The sequence below is a fragment of the Cupressus sempervirens genome, chromosome 3 (assembly GCF_028749045.1).
Source record: "Cupressus sempervirens isolate cs-2001-9-10 chromosome 3, ASM2874904v1, whole genome shotgun sequence".
NCBI lineage: Eukaryota > Viridiplantae > Streptophyta > Pinopsida > Cupressales > Cupressaceae > Cupressus > Cupressus sempervirens.
Window position 1 is genome coordinate 85,533,519 of NC_143120.1, and position 6,000 is coordinate 85,539,518.

Consider the following 6,000-nt stretch of genomic DNA (forward strand, 5'->3'; position numbering starts at 1 on the left):
AAAGTGCCAAATCATATTTCTTTGGGGGGGTTCTTTGATTGAGTAAAAAGGGGGGGCATTGTCGTGGCTGGATTCTCTTTTTTTGGCATTTCTTCTCTACATTTCTTCATCATGGATCAAACAAATATGCCCATCCTAACTCCATACAATTACATTGAGTGGAAATCACATATGAAAATTCACTTAAGGAAAGCTAGATTAAATAGGATAACTATGGGACTTGAAACTAAACTTGCTAAAGATGAAGACAAGCCTAAGTGGTTTAACAAATGTGATGAGGCATATAGAACATTGTGTTTGTCTGTTTCTCTTGATTTGCTATTTTACATTGAATCTTTGAATACACCAAATGAAATATGGTTAAAGCTAGAAACACTATTTGGTACACAAGATTCAATGAGGGGTCATATGTTGGAAAATGAACTAATTAGTTTAAGTCTAGGAAATTTCAACACAATCCAGGATTTCTTCACTAAATTGAAGTCACTAAGGTTGAGTTAAAACAATGTGGAATTGAAAAGAAAGATGAACAACTAATTCTTAGTATTCTCTCTAAGCTAAGTTCATAATATTCTATGTTTGTCTCTACCTTTTATGCTACTAAGGGTGCACTTGGTACTCAATTCACCATGCCTTCTTTAGATTATTTTTCTGTCAATCTCACTCGAGAACAAGACAAGCTAATTAAGCTGGGCACTCTTAAGTCCTCTAAGTCACATGCCTTAGTTGCCAACCAAGGCACAAAAGAACAAAAAGAACAAAGTAGTAACAACAATAGTAAGGATGAGAAACAAAATAATAGTGAGGAAAAGAAGGATCAGATACTAGTTGCTTCAAAAGCAACTATTGATACCTCATCTTCGAAGGGCGATAAGCCTAAGAAAGAAAAGGTCAAATGTGCCTATTGTAAAAGACCTAGTCATGATGAACATAAATGTTTGAAGAAACAAATTGATCACTTGACATACATTCTTGAGAAGAATAATATCAGTGTTCCTGAGTCTATCAAACAAAGTTCTAATGAAGAGTCTAACAGGGAAAAATAAAATAGCAAGGGGAAAGGAAAGGGCAAGGCCCTTGTTGCAATTGCTTCCTCACCATCCACTTAGGTTTTTGATTTGGGTGCTTCACACCACATGGCTTTATCTAAGGAAGAACTTGCATCCTTGGAGCTGTGTACTATGCCTTCTATTTTGATGGGTGATGACACTCTTGTTGAGGTGTGTGTGAGAGGGTTTGTTGATGTGGGGGATGGCACATTCCATGATGTTCTTTGTGTACCCTCATTGTCAACTAATCTCCTATCGGTATACCAGATCACTCACATAGGTTCAGGAAAATGAGTTGAGTTCACTCCTAATTCAATGGAGATATGTGAGTTGCACAATGATTCTACAATTACAGTTGGGAGAGAAGATCATCAGTCACGACTCTATCTGTTTTCTCACTTTGTTCCTGATCCTCCTTTGACTATTTTTCTCACTCACTCTAATAATGTGAGTAAATTATGGCATGAGTGGTTTGGCCATCTTAACTTCCACTACTTGCATCAGCTTAACCAATAGAGCATGGTCACAAGGTTGCCTTCTACTTTGACATTGGAGTCACTTGGAATACATGACAGATCTTCTAATGAGTTAGATTCACCTGAGCAGTCTTTTACCCCCATTTCTGATGTAGAGAGTGGTTTAGATGACTCACCTCCTTCCTCTCCTAGTCATCATTCATAGGTTGATGATTCTCCTATAGATTCTCCATATTCCAGTCCACTTTGGGCTAGACAGACCTTGTAGTCTACAAGTCATTGGGTTAGGGATCCATTAGACACTAGGCATAATCATTTGCAATTCCAGGATGCTACACATATCTTTATTGCTACTGCCTCAAATCCACCATATTTTCATGAGGCTTCTAGTATTCCTGAGTGGGATACAACTATGTAGGAAGAGTATAGTTCCTTGAAGAGGAACCACACTTGGGATCTTGTCTTTCTTCCTAAGGGAAGAAAACTTGTTTGATGTAAGTGGATCTATCAGACAAAATTTGCAAGCTTTGCTGGGGGTGCGGGATGCTTCATCTTTTGGGGGGGCCTCTTCCTCTCACTTGGAGTCCTGATTTTTTTGGGGGAGTCTCTTTTCTCTCTCTTTTGGGGGAATTTTATGGACATGGGTACCTCATCAGGCCTGACTTGTCGGGACCCATTTCTACATCCACCTAAGCTTCGCTTATGGGGGGGTGTTAGTGTAGTTTTTTAATTTACTAGTGGGTTATTTATTTTTCCCTATATTGCTAGTTTTTTCCTACACTTTTAATAATCTTGCTTAGGTTAATAAAGCATGTCTTATTTAGAAAGTGGTTGTGAGGTGTCACCTTCCTACATATGAGCATCTATTATCTATCTTAGGAAGATACTTCGCTATCTTTAGTCCAATAGATGGTTGCTCCTCATTGGTTAGGGTTGCCACTTCCTCCCTCTTCCTAGTCTATATAAGCATCCTACCCGGCTTGTATTTGTGATTGATTTCTTTTGCATCCTCTTAATGCTATTTTGCCTCCAGTATTTGCAATACTCTCTTGGAGACTAACACTATGCTTCTATTCTAATTTTATATCATTTGCATTCATAGTTTAGATATCTATTCTTTGCACTAGTTTTCTATGTTATCAATCTTTTTAGATTCTAACACAAGCTACAAAGCTAGTATGGGGACTAGATCATGAACCTTAGCTCCAACAAATTGCCTAAAGATGTAGTCACCTTGGAAGGCATATTCAACTCTAATGATCAAGAAAAAGGAAAAGGTTCAAACCTGACTACAAAGAGGGATGATTACACACCTATCACCACTACCAATGGAAAGACTCTCAACTTGGGAAAGGTATCCATTAATATTGAAAAAGAAGTCTTCATTAAATTATATCAAGAATTTAATGATGTTATTGCTTAGACATACGAAGACTTGAATGTTTTGACCCAATCTTATTTCATCATACTATAGATTTAAATGATAATGCCAAGCTTATTAGACAAAAATAGAGGTCAGTTAATCCTAAGATTGAACCATTAATGGGAAAGGAACTGTCAAAGCTCATAGAGGCTAACATTATTTTCCCAATCAAGCACTCCTCATGGATGGATAGTCTTGTTCCTATTAGGAAGAAAAGTGGAGAAATTAGACTGTGTGTAGACTTTAAGGACCTTAATAAGGCTTCTCTTAAAGATCATCATCCCCTTCCTTACATGGAACAAATTTTTTCCAAGGTTAGTGGCTTAGAAAGGTTTTCTTTCTTAGATGGTTTTTTAGGCTATAATTAGGTGTTGGTCCAAGAGTTAGACAGATATAAGACAACATTCACTACCAAGTGGGGTACCAATGCTTATTGTAAGATACCATTTGGACTAACCAATGCAAGTGCCACATTTCAAAAGGTGATGGAGATGGCCTTCAAGGGTGTACTAGAAAGTTTTGTGATAGTATATCTTGATGATATAAATATCTTCTCAAAACATGTAGCAGATCACTTTGATAATTTGAGGTAGGTATTCATGAGACGTAGAGAGTATGGTGTGTCCCTAAATCCCAAGAAGTGTGTGTTTTCCACTAATCATGGAGGGATCCTAGGACACATTGTGTCAAGAAATGGGCTAATAATAGATCTAGAGAGGGTAGAAGCAATTCTCTCTCTCCCACTTCCCAGCCATAAAAGGGGATTACAAAGTTTCCTTGGCAGGATCAACTTTGTAAGAAGGTTCATCCCTGATCTTGCCTCCATGGTGAAACCTCTCATAGCTATGTTGAAAAAGAACCTGATGTTCACTTGGACCAAAGAAGGGAAGGCCAATTTTGAGGAGATCAAGAAATCAATTGCATCAACTCTCACTCTTGTAAACCTCAATTTTGACAAAGATTTCATCCTCTACTCTCTTGGAGGAGAATCAAGCATTTTAGTTGTCCTCACACAGTTGAATGATGAGAATTTGGAACAGTCCATTGCTTTATTTAGTGAGGGACTTAAGGATTATGAAGGAAAATATAGCTATGTAGAGAAGTAAGTCCTTGTTGTTGTAAGGGCTCTAAAAAAATTTAGACATCTTTTGTCTCGTAACAAGATCTAGCTTTTGGTCCCACACACAAGTGTGAAAGGGTTCTTGCTAAACAAGGATATCAATGAAAAGAGAGCTAGATGGATTACTAGAGTCATGGAATATGATGTTGATATTAAGATCACTAAGATTTTTAGAGGCAAGGGATTGTGTGAGCAGATGGCTTCGTCTTTTGAAACATGTGAAGAGGCTTCCCTCTTGATTCAAGGTGAGAAACTAGGGGAGAATGAAGACCAGCTTGATTGGTTGCATGACATGACTACCTTCATGATAGAAGGGAGATATCCCCATGGTTTAGATAGAGCCAAGAGAAGACAATTCAAATTGCAGGCTATCCCTTATGTCTTGGTGGATGGAATATTGTTCAGAAAGGATTTTGATGGAGTCTTACTAAGATGTATAAAGACTAACTAGATCAGTAGGTTGTTGAAAGACTTTCATGATGGCCCTGTTGGTGGTCACTTCTTAGCTAGAGTTACTACAATGAAGGTAATGAGGGCTAGCTATTATTTTCCAACCTTATTTAATGATTTTTATAAGTGGGTGAGGAAATGTGAGAAATGTGTTTTCTTCTAAGGAAAAAAAACATCGGTTGCCCTTCCTCTCCATCCCATCCAAGTTGACCAACCCTTTTCTCAATGGGGTTTAGATTTTATTGGCCCAATGAATTCATCCTCTAGTGTTGGTCACAAATGAATCTTGGTAGCCATGGAATTCTTCACAAGGTGGACAGAGGCAGTGGCTTTGAAAGATGCAATAGAAGCTTCAGTGGTTGAATTCCTTGATGGAATTATGACCAGATTTGGTGTTCCATCAACTATCATATATGATAATGCCAAATCTTTTGTTGGAGCTCATATATGCTCTTAGGTTCTAGGATGTGGGATATATTTGAGCACTTCCTCAAAATACTATCCCCAAGGGAATGGCTTGGTCAAATCCTCTAATAAGAACCTCATCAAGTACATGAAGAGGAAAATTGAAGATAACCAAAGGTGTTGGCATGCCAAGCTAGGAACTACCCTTTGGGCTGATAGAATTACACCCAGGAGAGCAATTGGGAACTCACCTTTCATGTTGGTATATGGAAGGGAAGCCAGGCTTCCTATTTCACTTGAGTTACCCTATCTTTAGTTGGCTCATCAATTGGAGCTAGAGTAGAATGATCCCATGACAATCAAGTTAGCACAACTAATTGAATTAGAAGAAAAGAGACAGCAAGCTATGCTTACACTTGAGACTCGAGAACAACAGGTCAAAAGAAGTTTTGACAAAAAGGCCATAGCCAGAGTTTTCAAAGAAGGAGACCTTGTTCTCAAGTGGGATGTAGATAGAGCTAAACTTGGTAGGAACTCCAAGTTTGATGCTATGTGGAGTGGTCCTTATGTTATTACCAGTTGCCTATGACTCTAGCCCAATGGATTGCTCGAGGATCACTAGTCCATGCTTACCAGGAAAGTATCCCCTCTAAGTTACCAGAAATGTTCATCATTTTTGCCCCCTTCCTAAAAATCTGATTTATCCAGGGTGACAATTCATGCTCACATTCATTTGACTATTATTCATAATTGCCATGCATACCAATAGGGATATGACAAGAGGCTTTGACTTTCCCTTTTTAAGCCCAAGGTCTTTTAGGAATTTTGCATCATATGAGGATTCAAGCTATGATGGTGATACCAAATGCTAATTTTCCTTTGGTTGTTGAGTTGTAAGGGTTAAGCACTTAAGCTCTTCTTATACCATGATTGAGCGAAGCAGCTAATGAAGGCCTCAATCGCATGGTCACTTCAATAAGAAGATATGTTAATTTTTGAAACCGATTGGGTGAATGTGTTAGAAATAGGCAATACTGAGGGGGGGTGAATTAGTATTCTACAGACTTTTGTTACCAG